This window comes from Molossus molossus, unplaced genomic scaffold (assembly GCF_014108415.1).
Source record: "Molossus molossus isolate mMolMol1 unplaced genomic scaffold, mMolMol1.p scaffold_m16_p_3, whole genome shotgun sequence".
Taxonomy (NCBI): domain Eukaryota; kingdom Metazoa; phylum Chordata; class Mammalia; order Chiroptera; family Molossidae; genus Molossus; species Molossus molossus.
Window position 1 is genome coordinate 42,755,240 of NW_023425366.1, and position 19,538 is coordinate 42,774,777.

Here is a 19,538-nt window from a genome sequence, read left to right on the forward strand (position 1 = left end):
GATCCATTATAAATTGCAATCCCTTTTCCAATACTTCCCAGCTGTATTTTCCTCCTCAGTTCTTGATCAGTTATGCTATATACTTTTTTTTTTTTATCATCTATCTTCCTGCTAAAAATAAACTCCAGAAAGGCAGGAATTTGGGCTGTTTTACTTACTGCTATGTCCTCAGGAGCCAGAGTAGAGCTTGGCACAGAGCATACTCTCAGTGAATGTTTGTTGACTGAAATACCACAGTCAGCAACAGCTGGAGAGGCCACAATGGAAGCACTTCCAGCTTAGTGTGAAACCATCTGAAAATAACAGCTTCAAGAACTCTGAGAACCTCCTTGACAAAGGATCCCTGGCTTCCTCACCATTCTTCAGACATACCAGGAGATAAATTTTTTTCAAACTAACTTGGGATGTCAATATGTTTATGTCCAATTTGCACCAACAATGCCATTATTAAAAAAAAAATACCTGTACGAGAGCATGAATATTTGCCCAACCAGTTCAAAATAAAACTACCACAGAGCCCTTGAATTATGGCTGGCATGAACTACAAACAACCCACTGGCTCAGCTCTCATAAGATCCCAAAAAGCTCAAGACAGCAAGGCCGGTGTCCTTTATGAGTAATTCCAGGTAGAAGAAACATGTTTGCAGTGAAGCATTAAATTGGCCATAAAGCACAACCACCAACAAAAAGTAGTCATGGCACCTGTCCGGGAAATAAGACTATGCAATTGTCATGAGCATAGCCTTTCCTCAAGAATGACAGCCATTCTCATAAACATTTGATTTACACTGTTAAGAACAAACCCATCAATGGAAAACATAAATATATATGATTTTAGAATTGGCACAAATATCTAATAAAAAGGTGATGTCATTCATTATCCAGTGCCCATTGAGGGCTATGGCTTCCCCCATAGCTAGTTTAAGAATCCTGGCATGAGGTGACAGGGATCCTATCCTTCAAAAAGTACAAATGCAGTAGTTCCAGCCATCAGTTACCTTTCCTCTGGGTTAGTATAAGTAAGGCAGAATATAATCAATCTAGGTATTTCCCAAAATAACTGCTCCACTTATTGGCTTCTAAAGACACTTACTGAGCATACATTTCAATAATAGAGACCAATTCTTTCCTCCATAATTAAGTGTCAAGTTTATCAGCAAGTATTCTGAGGAGGGTAATACCTTAACTTGAATTCACAAAAATATTGTCTGGTATCAAATCCTTTCTTGAGAACATGTTTGGCAATAAAGAGATTATAAAGGCTTGTTCATTCTTCTTACTTGCACTCTCTTTTAATGTCCTGTTGTTGTTGTTATTGTCAGAAGAATAAGAATACAGGTTGTTCTGTTGCCAAAAGAAGTTGAAGAATAAAACCACCCACGGTGAACATCCCAGATGTGTGCTACCAGATACTAGTAGAAGTGACTCGATAAAAAGAAGGCGAGGGAGGGTGGAGAGGATAGTGTCAATGTGGGAAAAAAAAAAAGAGGGACATCTGTTATACTTTCAACAATGAAGATAAATAATAAAAATAAGAGAGACAGGAGGAAAATCAAACAAGATAATGAATGTAAGAGTACTTTGTAAAGCAAAACTACAAATTTAAGGAAATGTTATTTTAAACACTAAAGAGGAGACAGGGAGGCTAAAGATAAACTTTACCCATTTTATTTATTCTTAATATATGAGATCGTTTCTCTTGTCTAAGTGCATTAAAACTCTTTATTTTCTGTGCGATGAGTAGACTGTATCTGAAGTGGCAAACTGGCCTTTTCAGACACACTTTCAGCTCGGCATAACTGAGCTAGCTCTTCAGAGTCCATTTCCTGAAAACACGCACCACCAAGACGGCCACACTAAGAGCGACATTCTTCGAAACACCCATCAGCAGAGTGAAGGACTGAGTCATCTAAAATACCGACAAAAATAAGACGTGGCTCATATGTTCTCCCACCTCTCTTTCTGTCTCTTCCTCTGTTACTTGAGACTCTCAGCCATGTATGTTCCTAAGTCATTTTATTGCTCCAGTGCGGTGGGGAGGAGGAGTCTGGGTCCCAGCCTTACCGCTGTGCAACGGTACAACCAAACAAGTTGTTTGTCCTTCCCTGGCCTCAATGTCTCTTCCATAAAGTAAAAATGTTGCTCCCCAGCACCGATCAGAGAAAAAAAGTGATCAACTGTTCTGTCGTCACTCTTGTTTTGAATAGGAAACTGTCAGATTTATAAGAATGGGTCTGGGATTTTCGGAAATCATTTCTCAGAAGTGTGTCTCATTTTAAATTGTCCTGAGGCACTATAAGAAGCAAAACAATACAAGAAACTCATACGTGTGATAATAAAAAAGAACATGTCCCTATTTATGTTTTAAATAATCCATTCAGAGAACTGGAACATAAACTTTTAAGAATTAACACGATTATTTTTTAATAGGACACTGGCACAAATCAAGAAAGTAACTGAGATAAGATAATTCTTAGAAAATGAAATAAACCAAGGTTGTTAACTTTAAATCACTGCCAACAAAATTCACAGGTATTTAATGGTTTTCAGTTGGCGGTTAAGAAATGAAAATGCAACTATGAGGCATTCAGGGAAGATGGAGTCTTTGTTGCATGCCCTTGACTTTCTCCCCCCAATCCCCTCTATGGCATATCACAAAACCAGAATAGTAAATCTGGTGGGGCCTAAAGAAGTCACCTGGGGCCAAAGGTAGTCAGCCGTGATCTCAAGGGGAGAATAGGGAAGGGAATTGGTGAGAGAGAAGGAGGAACAGAAGAGGAAAGTGATGAAGGAGGACGAAAGGATTGTGCCTCCTTTGGGTCACTCAGTGGTAGAAGCCCGCGAGTCCCAACACAGAGGAACTGCGTGCCTGCCTGTGGCTGCCTGTGTAGTGTACAAGGAAGCTAAGCCCAGTGGCCATGCAGGATACCTTCCAAGGTGAGTGGAAATGTGCTCAGGCCAGGTTTGTGAAGAGGGCTCCTCACTTGGGTGTCCTCTTCCTGGTTCTAGAGATCCTGCGGGCCTAAGCTACTTTCAGAAATCCATGGACAGGCCCTGGCCAATTTGGCTCAGCAGTTAGAGTATCAGCCTGTGGTACCAAGAGACCCGGGTTCGGTTCCTGCTAAGGGCATGTCCCTCGGTTGTGGTTTGTCCCTGGCCCTGGTTGGGTTGTGCGAGTGGCAGCCACTCCATGTGTCCCTTTCACGTTTCTCTCTCTCTTCCTCTCTCTCCCTTCCACTCTTCTGAATAAAAAAATGGAAAAATGTCCTCAGGTGAGGATAAAAAAAAAAAAAAAAGAAAAAGAAATCCATGGATAAGCAATTAAAGTTCAGACTCACTGAAGGCAACAAAATCTGATGGAAGAAAACAGCTATGGTTTGAATGTTTCTGTCCTCCCTCCAAATTAATATGTTCACTTCTAACCCCCAAAAGTGATGGTATTAGGAAGTATGGCTTTGGTAGGTGTTTAGGTCATGAGTGTGGCATGTTCATGGAGAGATCAGCATTCTCGTACAAGAGGTCTCACAGAGCTCCCTTCCACCACATAAGGACACAGTGAGAAGGCACTGATTGTGAGCCAGGAATAGGACCCTCACCAGAAAGCAACCATGCTGGTGCTTGATCTCAAACTCCCTGCAGAACTGTGAAAGAAAGTTCCGTTGTTTGGAAGCTACCTAGTCTAAGGCATTCTGTTATAGAAGCCCAAACAGACTAAGACAAAGACCAAGCTAAGCATCTAAACAAGGTGAATACCACCAAAGGAGAGTTGAGGGAAAAGGCATATCAGAGCTTTCATTTAAAAATTTTTTTGGAACACTCAAGTAAATAATTTAGAACACAAAGATTTTCTAAAAATTAAAATTATGATGTTTCAGCTGGTAAACAGATAAGTAAATAAGGACATTTACTGATAAGACTAAATTTGTATTCTGGAAAACAAGGGAGAAAAAAATAAATTTCAGGAGCTTTACCTTATACCATACAACAGCTAAAAAGTGTATTAGATTGAAAAATATGTTGGGTTTCAGAGTAAGATATGTAGACTATGCTCATTGTACTAAAAAAAAAGTAGAGATGGGGGAATCATCCCATATATTATATATGTACTTGGGACACAAATCATGCTGTTTATAGGAAAGACTTCAAAGAAGTGTAGCTAGAGATGGGATATAGGCATATAAGTTGATGTTTTACTTAAACATCTTTAAATTGTTTTTACTTCCTTCAGTAAGCATAAGTTACTTTTGAAATTTAAAAATTAATTCTGATATGACTGCCCATGTTACCAATGCAATGAGGCTTTGCAGATCATTTTAATTTCCCCTAAAGAAGAGCTAAACAGATTTCTTCAATGTGCATTTGTACCCTAAAATAGGTGTTATGGGTTGAATTTTCCCACCAAAATTATATGTTGAATTTCTGACCCCCAGGACCTCAGAATGTGACCTTCTCTGAAATGGGGTCACTGCAGATATAATTAAGTTAACATGAGGTCATATTGGAGTAGGGTGGGCCCCTGATCTAATATGTCAGGTGTCCTTATGAGAAGATGGCATGTGAAGACAGAGACTGGCATTTGAAGATGGAGACAGAGATCGGAATGATGCACTACCAGCCAGGGAACACCACGGAGAGCCAGCCGTCATCAGAAGCTGAGAAAAAAGCATGGAACAGGTTCTTCCCCCCAGAGCCCTCAGAAGGAATTGACCCTGCGGGCAACACAATTCAAATATCCAGCCTCCAGAATAGGGAGAGCGTAACGTTCTGATGTCTTCAGCCACCTGGCTGGTGGTACTTTGTTGCTGGCAGCCCTGGGAAACTAATACAGTGATGATTACAGCATACTTGAATGCATAGAGAGGTATGATCAATTGTTTTTCTTATTTATATTCAAGAAAAGTAAGTTGTTTTCAGAAACAAAGATTCTTGGCTTGCTTTGAAACTCCACATAAGACATGTCTTTGTAAACCTTTGTTTTTAAGTTTATATAAGAAAAATTTTTAAATCTTCAGGAAAATCATTTCCAAAACATGGCCTCTATTCAGTATCATAGACTATTATTATTAAAAATTATCTTCAATGTTATTTTATGGTTTAGCTCAACTGGATACAACTATTTGATATGTACCCCCTCTAGGTCAGGCACTGCGCTTAGGGCTTTGGGTATAACAGTAAACAAAGCCCACTCCCTGACCTTCAGGAGCTTATGGTCTAATGGAGAACACAGCCACGGGTTTGGCAGAGACAAAAATAGTAAGAGGTGGGAGAACAGTCAAATTAGGGGGTGGAGGTAGGGGTTTTAGAGAAAGTCTCCTCTGAAGAAAGTAACATCTAGCCTGAAACTCAAAATTGAAGAGTAGATAAGCAAGCGAATGGGGACACATCAAGGACAGCTGCTAGAGCAGGGACAGGAACAGCCGTCCTCAGTGTGGGGGGAGCACCGAGTGTGCTGGAGGAAAAGGGGAGCGAAGGCTAGAGAGTCAGCAGGACTTTGTAGACTGTTGTTCAAGATTTTAGACTTGATCCCGAGGGCAGCATTAAGCTTCAAAAGATCTTAAACATGGCAGCGACATGATCATATTTTTCTTTTTTCTTTTTTTTGTGTGTGTGTTTTTACTTTTTTTATTTTTTATTTTTTTCAAATCTTTATTTTTGGATGTAAAATGTATTACAGATGTTCCACATTTTTCCCCCATTGACCCCCTCCTCCCCACTCCCGCCCCCCTCCCACCTTTTCCCACACTATTGTCTGTGTCCATTGGTTATGCATATAAGTTCTTTGGTTTATTTCTTCCCACCCCCCCAACCCCTTTCCCTTTGAGGTTTGTCAGTCTAGCAATGAATTTGTGCTTCTTAATCCCTTCACCTTTTTCACCCATTCCCCCAACCCCCTTCCCAACTGGCAACCAACAAAATGTTCTCTGTATCTATGAGAATGTTTCTGTTCTTCCTGTTCATTTTGTTTCTAGATTCCATTGTTGATAGATATGTATTCATTGCCATTTTGTTTGTTCATACATTTTATCTTTTTCTTCAAAAAGACCCTTCATCATTTCATATAATAACGGTTTGATAGTGATGAACTCCTTTAACTTTTTCTTGTCTGGGAAAGTTTTTATATGTCCATCGATTCTAAATGACAGCTTTGCAGGATAGAGTAATTTTGGTTGTAGGTTCTTGGTTTTCATCACTCTGAATATTTCTTGCCACTCCCTTCTGGCCTGCAAAGTTTCTTTTGAGAAATCAGCTGACAGCCTAATGGGTACTCCCTTGTAGGTAACTAGCTGCCTTTCTCTTGCTGCTTTTAAGATTCTCTCTTGGTCTTGAACCTTTTGCATTTTGATGATGATGTGTCTTGGTGTGTGCCTCTTGGGGTTCATCTTGTTTGGGACTCTCTGTGCTTCCTGGACTTGTATGTCTGTTTCCTTCACCAAGTTAGGAAAGTTTTCTGCCATTATTGTTTCAAACAGGTTTTCGATTTCTTGTTCTCTCTCTTCTCCTTCTGGCACCCCCAAGATGCGAATGTTGGCACGCTTGAAGTTGTCCCAGAGGCTCCTTACACTATCCTCATTTTTTTGGATTCTTTTTTCTTTTTGCTGTTCTGATTGGGGATTTTTTGCTTCCTTATATTCCAAACTGATGGTTTGCTCCTTGGATTTACATACTCTATTATTGAAGCTGTGTAAATTATTCTTTATTTCAGTTAATGCCTCCTTTAATTCTAACTGTGTATCCATAATTTCTAACTGGTCCTTTTCTATGCTCTTGAGGCCCGACCTAAGTTCACTGAGGTTCTCACTAAGTTCATTGAGCATCCTTATAAGCAGTATTTTGAACTCAGTATCTGTTAGGTTGCTTATCTCCCTTTCGCTTAGTTCTTTTATTGGGGTTTTGTTCTGCTCTTTCATTTGAGACCTGTTTCTTTGTATCCTCATTTTGGCTGCCTCCCTCTGTTTGTTTCTGTGTATTACTTAATGAGAGGTATGGGGCTCGCTGAGACCCGATGCTGCTCGTTTGAAAGAATTTAGGAATAACCTGAAGCAGGATCCAAGACCGGCCAATCCTATGGTTCAGCAAGTGGCAACAGCTTGGGTGGGCTTGAAAGTTGTGTGGGGTGGGGCGGGGCCTCAGGGAGGCAGCAGGGCGGGGCTACCAGTGTGAGCCAGGTTTCTGGAGTCCCAGATATGGCTTCTGTCTGCCGCCCCCGGGAAGGGCTCACCAAAGGAACAATGGCCTTTTACAGTACGTTTGTCCCCGAGGAAGCCCCCTCTCCAGCCCTCGCTCCAGTGCCAAACAGCTCAGTTCTTCCCTGTGTGTCTCTGGCGCCCCTCGAGCTGCCTCCCCTCCGAGCTTAGAGGGAGAGAGTCCGATAAGTCCGTGCGCGGGCCCTTTAAGGAGCTGCCTGGGGCTCCAGCCAGGTCAGCTTCCCTGAGCCTCAGTTTCCGCTGGTTTTTCCAGCCAGAAGTTATGGGGACTTCTCTTCCTGGCACTGGAACCCTGAACAGGGCACCTGGTGTGGGACGGGGACCCCTCAGTCCTCAGGAAGGACCTTCCCAGCCGCGGGAGCCTCCTGATTTTTATCCACCACACTTGGGTGTGGGACCAGCCCGTCTCGCCGCTGCGCGCCGCCCGTCCTACCAGTCTGGATGTAGCTGCTTTTTTTTTTTTTTAATTCCGTAGTTGTACGACTTCCATTCAGCTTGATTTCAGGCGGTTTTGAATGATGGTTGTTCTGTAGTTTAGTTGTAACTTTCATGTGGTTGTGGGAGGACGTGATACTGCGTTTACCTACGCCGCCATCTTGACGGGAAGTCCGGTCATATTTTTCTTTAGAAAATGAACCTGTCCACAATGTTGGGACAGATTAGAGAGAACACGTCTGTGAGCAGTAACCCAGGCAAAACAGAATGCTGCTGGAACTAGGTCGGACTCCTAAGGACAGAGAATACTGGGTGAACTGGAAATAAGTGTGGAAAAGAGAGTTGATTTGATAATGGACTGAATGGGAGAGCCTGGCGAAGGGAGAGATACAGGTCAGGCTTCTGGCTTAAGCATGGAGTGAAACCAATCCCTGAGACAAGCAATGCAGGTAAGTGTGGAGAGGAGATAATATATTCTATTTGGGCGGGGTGAATTTGATTTGTCCATGAGACATTTAGGTAAAAACGTCTATAACTCCAAAGGAAAACTGGGCTAAAGATTCAGATTTGGAAATCGTCATGCTACAAAGGCCTGGTGGTAAATGATATTTCCCAGGAAAAATGAATAAAGAGCTGGGATTGGTGGCTGAGGTTAGAAAGTGTAGGCTATAACCCTGAGTAACCCCTCTTTTTCTGACAGGGAAGGAGACTTAGAAGGCACAAAGAAGAGAGTGCTGGGGAGGTCAGAAAAATCCAGGGGAGCACTGTCTGGCCAGTGTGGCTCAGTGGATTAAGCTATGTCCCATGGACTGAGAGGTCCTGGTTCAATTCCTGGTCAGGGCACATGCTCGGGTTGTGGGCTCGATCCCCACTGGGGGGCATGCAGGAGGCAGCCCATGGATGTTTTTCTCTCAATTAATGTTTTTATCTCTCTCCCCCATCCTCTCTCTCTAAAACATCAATAAAAATATATATTTTTTAAAAAACAGGGGAGCACTGCACCCTGAAAACCAGAGATGAAGTGTTCTAGGAAGGAAGGGAGAGTCACAGTACAGAATGTGTCCAGGAGGCCACATTAAATTAGGTTTGAATAGTGCTTACTGGATTCAGCAAGAAGGCATGGGCTAGTCACCCTAGCAAGAGCAGGTTCATGGAATGGGGGGCACAGCAATCAGACTGCTGTAAGAGGAGGGGTGGAAGAGGGGAAACCAAGGAACAGGCTCTGCTTTAACCAGGGAAGCAGCCAGGTGCTGACTGTAAGTATCTACGTTAGTTTGTAGCTTTTCTAGTAGATCCAGCTGAAGGCTCCCTCTTTATACATGAGGAAATCAAGTCACAGGTGATAGGGAATATTCAGGAGCATATTAGTTATTAATTAGCATTGAAAGATTACTGTTCCCTTTCTGTTGTCTAAAATATCGGGAAACGGGAGTTAGTCAAGATTATTCATTAAACACAAAATACTCATACTTTTCTTTCAAAGAGTTTCAATTCTAGGAAAAGAGAAAGCAAAATGTTGAATATTCACAGTGACCCAAGCAGGTCCACAAACATCATACACGAAAGATGATGAGGTACAAGACAGTATAGAAAATGAAAAGACTGAGGACTGTCCAGTGTCCACAATGTCTGGAGTGAGTGTGTTACCTGGAATCAAGTAGGAATAGTCTAAGGACAATCAAACGAATAGTTCTGAAATGTGGCGCCTCCCTTCCTTCACAGCTTTGTGGGAAAATTTCCCCAAGTGCCAGCAGGTGGGGATAATCTTAGAGTGTGGATCAGAGCAGGGGCTTGTCATTGTCATTAACATGTTTTATAGAGTGACACACTGAAGAATGAGCTCTGTGGTGCCATGCGAATGGACCAACAAGTGTGCTCCAAAGAACAGGCGACCCTCCTCACCTTCCCAGCTGAACAAGGGTTTCCTTTTCTTTTAGAAATATGAGATGCAGTGATTGTGTTGAACTAAGTAATTATGAAGGTATTTTGTTTTTTTCTCCCCACCCCAAACGTTTTAAATGTGGTTATCCTGTTCTTATATTTAATAATAAACATAAATTTTAAAAAGGTGGAAACGCAATGAGGCACCCCCTCTTCCAACACAGTATATTGCCAAGGATTAACTGAAAAGTAACATGTTTTAAAGTAAATTCTGGTCACCCTGGTGTTTCTGAGCTGTGGAGTAATAAGTGTTTATAGATATCCGACGTTTATAAATGTGTTAGATGCCTCACTCATATTCGGCAACGGTGAAAACGTTTCACTATGGCAATTGCTGGAACACTGAAGACACATTTCCATACTCAACGCAGTTTTGCTTCGTGTTGGATTTTTGCAAAAAGAAAATAGTTACACTTTTTAAAAACGTTATATTTTCATTTGTTTTTTGAAAAAAAACAAACACAATAGGAACAAATTTCTTTAGGGGTGCGTTTCCTCTCAGTCTCGGCCTATCAGTAGTGACGCTATGCCTGAGACTCTCGCCCGGCCGGCTACTGGGGCGGCCCCCCGGACACCTCCCCCACCAGAGCCAATGTGTGCTGCAGTAGCCCTCGTGGTTCTTATGATTGAACCACAGCTCAGCAACCACCACCAGGAACTTTGTGAAAATATTTGATACTCACAGGTGCTAGAGGACACACAGCCTGCTCAAGGTTCTCACGGAGATGACCAGGTTAGAGACGGGAGGGAGGGCAGGGCCCTGGGGCTCTGCCTTTACTAGGGTACAAGGTTGGTGTGCCTAGGGTTTTATGGGTTCACTTTTTATTGGTGAATTTAAAACATTAGAGCGGGACTTAGGGCATAGAAAGTGGGGATCACTTGAGAGGTCAGTTACCTAGGTTTCCCAGGGCTTTCTAAAAGGGGAACTTCATGGGGGGGGGCTGGTTTCTTATCGAGTTGTTTACTAGGAACTGTGTCACAGAGCAGCAGCATGTTTACTGGAGGTGGGTATCTTATTGGAGAGGGGATGGATGGCTTGACAATTAAAAGCTTAAATGTCAGGCATTTTAATAGTACAGGGTATTTGTTTAAGAGGGATTTTATTGTCGGTTTGGTTTTATTTTGTTATGTTTGTTCTCTGCCTAAATCATTCTGATACAGTCTAGTGTTAGGCACAGCTGTGACTGGCCTTATGACAGTCTGAAAGGCTGATGCTGTGAATATGGCAGGTTGTTAGGTTGGTGGGTGGGTAGGTTGGTTGGGTGGATGGGTGGGTGTTTGGGAGCTGGTAGGTTTTTCTCTCCTGAAATCAGTCTCTGGGTTTACAGGGATACTTTAAATGAGCCAGTTTTGTGTAACATTTTAAGAGAAGAATTTCTAGAGATTCTCTAATTGAATGATAATAAGGGTCTGGTAAATTATTGCTTAAAAGGATCTTGGGTGTGAAAAAGCAATTTATCTTCCAGAGCATTCCAAAACAAACAAAAAAATAACAAGATGTCTTATAGTGAATATAAACAAATGCAATGTTTTTAAGATAAAATTATTTTTACAGATTAATTTTCCACTTGGGAATAAAAAGAAACAACCTCTGTTTAATATGTCTAAGCCTGGTCTTCTTGAAAATTGGATCTCTAATCGTATAGATTTCAGGCCTTCTCATTAGGAGTTTTACCATGAAAAGTATAGTTCCAGGGGAAGTTAAGAGACAGAGATGTCATTTAACCATTGGCATCTAATTTTTTTTAGTGTGTGTGTGTGTGTGTGTTTAACTAAGTTTTTTTGTCTAAGAAGAGCAATTCTAAGTGCTAAATGGTACAACTGTGGAAACCCTTGCTAATGTTGTCTCTTGATAAAGTTTTTCATAGCTTGATGGCTTACCTGATGTGGTGTCTAACTTCAGAAGATTTTTCCAATAATAGAGTGCAGAGTGCCCATGTTTCTAGCAGTGGAGGGGAAAATTGCTTGTGCATCCTGCAAACTTTCTTATCTAAAATGGGAACACAGACTAATATCTGGGCGGGCTGTGGCTCAGCTTTGCTTCATCAAGCACAGTAATTATGTGGAATTGGGGTAATGAGTCTACTGCCAGCCAACTGGTAGACATTTTATTACTTCTGATTTTTAAAGAAAGTGGAATTATTATACTCAAGCAAGTTAGAGTTAAAATGTGGTTTTATTTTTGCCAATTTAGTAAATTAATATGGTCTTTCAGTCTCTTGTGATCTTAATTCTGAGCTACTGTCTCTAGAACTGCTTATAAACAGAATCATACAGTATGTGTTTTGTGTCTGGCTTCTTTGCTCAGTTTAATGTTTCTGAGATGCATCCATTTTGTTACATATACCAATAGTAAGCCATTGTGTGAATATACCACAAGGTGCTTCTAATTTTCCTATTGACCTACATTTGTGTTATTTTCAGTTTTGAGCTATTATAAATAGAGCTGCTGTCAATACTCTTGTACAAATTTTTTTGTGAACTTTTGATTTCAGTTCTCTCGGACTAGGATTAGAATGTGTTTCATCATTTAACATTCCCACCAACAACGTAGGAGAATTCCAGTTGTTCCACATCCTCACCAACATTTGGTGTTGTCACCCTTTTAAAATCCATTTGTGCTTATGGGGGTGAAGTGGTATCTCATTTTGTTTTTAATTTATATTTTTATATGAATAAATACTTTTATTCGTATAAAAGGATACTTTTATTTGCTTACTGACCATTGATATTCTTCCATTGTTAAGCATTGTTCAAGCCCTTTGCCTGTGTTTACCTGAGGCTGTCTGTATTATTATCATTGAATGTGAAGAGTTATTTGTATATTGTGGATACAAGCCCTTTGTCAGATTATGTAATGTGGATGTTTTCTTCCTATGGGTGTATTAGCTATTCATTATCTTAATGGAGTAGTCTAATGAGTATCACTTTTAAAATTTGATAAAGCCCAATTTCTCTTTCTTTCTTTCTTTCTTTTTTTTTTTTTTTTTTGCTTTTAGGTTGAATGTCTGTGGTCTTCGGTATAAGATGTTTCCTACATCAAGGTAATGAAAATATTGTCTTATGTTTTATTTCAGAAGCTTTATAGTTTTAACTTTTCTGTCTTGGTTTATGATTCATCTCAACTTTTTTCATTTTAAGCACAGTGTCAGGTAGTGCCATACAATAATTGTAATACAAAGAGCCTCAACATAGGCAAAGGACTTTAATAACAAATATTTTACAATGAAAGAACACACATGGTCAGTAAACAAATAAAAGTATGCTCACATCACTATTCATCAGGAAAATATAAAAATTTCCAAATAATGATTCAGTTGTTTTAGCATCATTTAGCAGAGGGAGGAAAAAAGACTTTTTTTTCCTCTGTTGAAATACTTTCATGCCTTTGTCAAAACTAACTGATAGTTTAACAATAATATGGGTCATTTCAAGATTTTTCTCTGCCATTTTATTGATCTATGTTTCTATCTTTATTCTACAGTAATCTTTATTTTTCTTTCAGAACTTTAACAATGTAGTTGCATTGTTTTCTGGCTTGTATTATTTCTGATGGGAAGTAGGGATCATTTTTGTTGTTGGTCTCCTGTGTAATGTCTTTGTTTCTACCTTCTTTAAAGACTTCCCATCTATTTTTGACTTTCAGCAATTTGACTCTGACATGCCTAGGTCTGGTTTTTCCTATATTTAACCCGGTTGGGATTTTATTAAGTGTCTTGGATCTATGGGTTGATAATTTTCATTAAATCTGTATAAGCTTGGTCATTATTTTTCAAATATTTCTTTCAGCCTCAGTGTCTTTCTCTCTTCTCTCTTTCTGGGACTCAGATTTATGTGTGTACTACCACCTAATATTATCCTACAGGTCACTGAGTCTCTTTTCATTTTATTATCTTTTTGTTTTGTTTTGTTTTATTCTATGCTTCAGTTTGAATAGTTTCTATTTACCTCTCTGCATGTTTCCTGATCCTTTCTTCTACAGTATCTAATATACAATTGAAAGGACATTCAGGAAAAATTTCAATTCAGATCATTGTATTGTTTTTTCCATAATGTCCATTTAGTTTATTTTATAGTTTCCATTTCTCTGATGAGATTCCCTATCTATGTTATGCCCATATCAAGAATACAAATGATTGAGTTGATGCAGCTTCTCACAGTTTTTCCTAGAGTGACTGGGATGTTTTGTTCTCATAGTAGGCTGCATGAACTGAGCAATCCACAGGTCATAAAAACAAAGAAACTATGTATCTATGTATTGTTGCCTTTTTTTTTTGGCTTGTTTCTTTACTTTTTGACTTGGGAAGGGACTATAATAAGTAATTGCTTACTGTCACCATAATTATATAACATCATGTTCTATTTCTTTGCCACAAGGCATACAGTACACCTACCCATGTCCTAGTACATTATACTTTTTTTTTTTTTTTAATTTTAACTTCAGGAAATTGAGGTCATGAAAAACAAAACAACAAAACAGCATTGCCAAGCTCTCTGTTAGACCACATGCTCTGGAGCCAGATAAAATGAATTCAGATTCTGACTGTGCCAGGCTGTAGGAGTTTTGGCAAGTTTCTTAATCTCTCAGTTAATTCAACTTTAAAATAGAAAGAAAGGACTTCTGATTCCAAATATGACCTAATAAAGGGTATTAGACAGATCCTTTCACAATAAACTACTGTAATACTGTGAATGCTGTTGTCCTTGAGTGAAGGAAAACACGTGAGTATTTCACCCCAGCTTTCTGTTTGGGGGCATTTTCCAAACTGTGGCACTTCTAAGTGAGACTCAAACAGAGACCAATAATCCAGAAATAAGCCATAGTGAAAGCCACTCCTGGCAAGCTGACATTGACATTTTTGTCAATTTTATATCCTAAACCAGTCTTGAATGGTCTTGTCAAATACATCTAGCCTCAAATTATATCACTAAGTCCTTTTGTAATAAATTTCTCCACAAACTAGAAAAAAATTCGAATTCTGGAACTTAAACAGCTTTAAAGATACTTCTCACGATATCACCAGGCTCAATAAAAATTTCTAGTTGAACTGCTCACAAGAACATTTTTATGTTCCTTTTAACAAAACACTGAAGGTTTCCATACATTTAACATGGTTAGGATTTTTTTAAGTGTCTTGGATCTTTGGGTTGATAATTTTCATTAAATCTGTATAAATTTGGTCATTATTTTTCAAATATTTCTTTCAGCCTCAGTGTCTTTCTTCTCTCTTTCTGGGACTCAGATTTATGTGTGTACTACCACCTAATATTATCCTACAAGTCACTGAGTCTCTTTTCATTTTATTATCTTTTTGTTTTGTTTTGTTTTATTCTATGCTTCAGTTTGAATAGTTTCTATTTACCTCTCTGCATGTTTCCTGATCCTTTCTTCTACAGTATCTAATATACAATTGAAAGTACTTTCAGGAAAAATTTCATTTCAGATCATTGTGTTGTTTCTTCCATAATGTCCATTTAGTTTATTTTATAGTTTCCATCTCTCTGATGAGATCCCCTATCTATGTTAAGGAGGATGAAGTTTCCCCTATCGCGGGAAATTTATATTTTTGCTTTGGCTTTACATGTTTAGGCTCTGTGAACTCAGACTTTTATTGCTAAATTGAAAGTCCTTTCCTTGATTTACTAGTTATAAATCGATGTGTATTGAAGGAGATTTTATGTGTTCCAGAAGCTCCCCTCAGAAAACAGAAAAATACTTCCACAGTCCTTTTTTAAGGAAAACCTTATAAACAACTTTGGTATAATCCCTACTATAAACACATGTTTCTAGCTTTATTGGAAATAACTAGAAAGATTATTATTATAAAATCTCAAAGGATAAAAATGTCATTACTTTCAACAATATTTATGACATATCTATAGGAGATATGACATTGTGCTCACTTACTGTATTCATCAGCTCCAAATGGAAGGAAGAAATATGTAATGCTGAAACTAAATATGGGCATACCTCGAAGATATTGTGGGTTCATTTGCAGGCCACTGCAATAGAGTGAGCTGTCATCTTTTTGCTGATGAAGAGTCTTGCCTTTAATATGTACCAAAAAAAGGGGGGGGGGATGCAAATAAAACACAGTGTAATAAAAAGAGGTATGTTTGTGGTGAAAAACTTTGGTCAAAGGCATAAACCTGCTAGGAAATGAACTCATTCTTCAAGTTCCAGGAACTAAAGCTTTAAGTGTGACTGAATCTAAGAGGCATATATTGCGCTGTGTGTTCCAGTAGCTCTCTTCTCTGGGAGTTGCCTGTTAGAAGCTGCAAACCACTTTAGCCAGATTTGTACCTTGTGACCTCAGCATGACCACTCACAGAACTAGGAGTATGCATAAGACTTAAAGTATCCAATCCTCTAACCAGCCAGTGATCAATCATAGTCTCTATACTTAATTTAAACTAAGATATTTTGTGGGGGAAAGTAAATGTGCAATTGAACTCAGTGTACATGAGATAGTCATTTTTTTAACCCAAAACCAAATTTTTTAAATTACAGTCTACATTCAATATTATTTTGAGTTAGTTTCAGGTGTACAGCAGAGTTATTAGACAATCATATACTCTGCAAAGTGTTCTCCCTGATATTTCCAGTACCTACCTGGCACCATATATAGTTATTACATTAATATTTACTATATTTCCCTATGTTGTACTGTACATCCCATGACTATTTCATAACTACCAGTTTGTACTTCTTAACCCCTTCACTTTTTTTACCTAGTACCTCTATCCCCTCTCCTTTGGCAACCATTAGTCTGTTTTCTGTTTCTATAAGTCTGTTTCAATTTTGTTCATTTATTTTGTTCTTTAGATTCCAAATGTGATATTTGTCTTTCTCTGACTGACTTATTTCACTTAGCATAATACCCCCTAGGTCCATCCACACTGTCACAAATAGTAAACTTTCATTTTTTATGGCTGAGTGGTATTCCATTGTGTAAATGTACCACAGCTTTTTTATCCACTCTTCTATTGATGGGCATTTTGATTGCTTCCATACCGTGGTTATTGTAAATAACACTGCAATGAACATAGGGGTGCACCTATTCTTTCAAATGAGTGTTTTGTTCTTCTTCAGATCTATACCCAGAAGTGGAATCTAATTTTTTGAAGACTCTATATACTGTTTTCCCTTGTGGCTCTACCAATCTGTATTCCATCAACAGTGAATGAGGGCTCCCTTTTGAGATGCGTAGTCATTTAGCTACATGCATGCTGATAACCAAGCAGAGAAACGAAACCTGCAGGAAAGTGAAGCAGCATTTAGATTCAAGCAGAAGCAAAAGACCAAAAGCTCCGTAAAGGGGGTGAAGAAGCCATGGTTTCTGCTTTCCTGATTCCTGGTTTCACAAGCCTACCTGCATTTTAATTCCATACTGTTATGCAAAGTGCTGAGGGCCCAGTAAACCTCAGTGTATTGTTCTTGGATTCTAAATAAATAACCCAGAGGACTGGCTTTGAAAGACATGGGTCGATTAGGATTTATGTGTACTAATGGTGGCTGATGGGTAAAGTTTCCCGCTGTACCAGCTGCCACCTATGAAGTTGTCCCACTAAGTCCCATCTGACCTGCCCTATGCATGGGTCACACTAGGGGCAACTAGCCAGTATTAGTGTTTTGCTGCCACCCAGATTTTCCCACCACAAAATCGTTGGTTTTCTTTTTTTTTAATCCTCACCTGAGGATCTTTCTCCATTGCTTTTTAGATACAGTGGAAAGGAAGAAGGAAGAGAGAGAAAAACATTGATGTGAGAGAGACACATCAATTGATTGCCTCCTGCATGACCCCAACCAGGGCTGGGAATCGAACCTGCAACCCAGGCACATGCCTTTGACCAGAAATTGAACTCGTGACCCATTGATCCGAGGGCCAAAGCTCTAAACACTGAGCCAAACCCGCCAGGACCCAGTATAAGGTTTTATAGAGTAAAACCTTGAAAACAGAGAAAAATAGGGCATGTAGGGGGAGGGGTGCAGCCTCCTGTGCCAGCTGTGTGAGACCACAACAGTAGCTGTTTACCAGCCAGGCTCACATCTAGGAGCAGTTTCTCTTTGCCTTTCTTACACTGAGTTGCTGGCCAGGTTTCCACAGTTTCACAGTCCACTTACAGGTGGCCGTCACCATTATTCCCACAGGGTGGAAGGGGGAGCTGGAGCACGGGAAGGGGTCCGTGTTCCCATTTCCCACATGTATGGCCTTGATGCTGCTTGTGGAGCCCTTAGAACACTCTCCCTTCACTGGAACCAGTTCGAATAGCTACCTTTCAAGAACTATTCCTGATGAAGCTGCTCAACAACCTAGGTCTTTTTGTCCTTAAGAAATAATTAGAACAAACTGGCCTAAATTTTAAGTTTCTCTGGAGGTGATTATTTCAAAAAGGAAAGAGGTGGTCCATCCACCTACCTAGGTAAGTTCTGTGGTTCCTTCCAAAATAAATGAACCAACATAATTAACCATGTGCAAAAGATGGGCAGTTATGTTTCATTACTTAGCTAAGAAATCAGGGCCTAAAGACTGAGAAAACCAAGTAGCTACTGGAGCTTGAGAATCAGCTTCATCAAATCAAACTTAATAAACTACAATGGGGATGGAATCTGCCATTTGTTTTTCAGGTGGCACATGTTAATTAACTTTTCATTTTGTCATAACAGGAATTATATTAAAATATCAATGGTCTGTTCTGTTCCTGTCCTGACATGATATAATCTTCACAAATAGGGTTTTCTATGTTGACTCTTGTGACCTCATTAGGCTTACATGTCATCAAATGTTAATATACCAGGACAGAATTTGAATAATTTATTTCCTTTACCTCACTGCATTTGCAAGCATTAAACACAATCAGTGTAGTTGGATATTTGTAACAAGACCTCCCCTGAGACTACCACATCTGCTGGTTCTAAATCTAATAGTATCAATTGTTTGCAAGTGTTTTAAAGTTTCCCAAGCCCTCTGCCATGCAGCATCTCATTTTATCCTTAGTAGGAGAGGAATGTGGTATATACCCCTACTTTGCAGGTGGGGAGGTAAAAGCCGGGGAAGACCAGTGTATTCGTTATCTGTGGGCTATGGAAACAAATGACCACAACTTTCATGTTCTAAAAATCTAAACAATACAAATTTATTATTTCACATTTCTGTAGGTCACAAGTCCAACAGTCTCTTCAGGCTAAAATCAAAGTGTTGCCAGGGTTGCATTCCTTTCTAGTGGGTCAAAGGCAAGATCTGTTTTCTTACTCATGCAGGTTGTTGTCAGAATTCACTTCCTTGTGACACTGAGATCCCCATGTTTTTGCTGACGGTCCACCGAGGGCCATTCCTGTCTTCCAGAGGCCAGCCACATTCCCTGGCTCATGGTTCCCTCCGACTTCAGAGCCAGCAACAGTGTGTGCCATTTCATACCTCTACCCCTCCCCCCCTGCTACTGTCTCTCTGACCACAACTGGGAAACACTTTATGAGACTGGGCACACCTGGATAAGCCAGGGTAGTTTTTGTTTTTTCCATTTTAAGACCTTTAACCTTAATCACATCTTCAAATTTCTTCTTGCCATGTAAGATAACATGCATACAGGTTCTAGGATTGGGGTGTGGACAGTTTTGGAGGGGCCCTTATTCTGCCTACTACATTCAGTGAGGCCAATTCATGTCTCTGGATTGGTTTCCCAGGCTCAAAAATTATAAGGGTTAGCCCTGGCCAGTTTTCTCAGTGGTTAGAGCATGGCCCGTGGACTGCAGGGTCATGGGTTCAATTCCTGGTCAAGGGCATGTACCTTCCTGACCCCTGATCCCTGTTGGGGTGATGTGGGAGGCAACCAATTGATCTGTCCCTTTCATCTCTCCGTCTCTCTCTCTCTCTCTTTCTTTCTCTTCTACTCTATCTCAAAATTAATGGGAAAATATCCTTGGGTGAGGATTAACCACCACCACCACCCCCACTT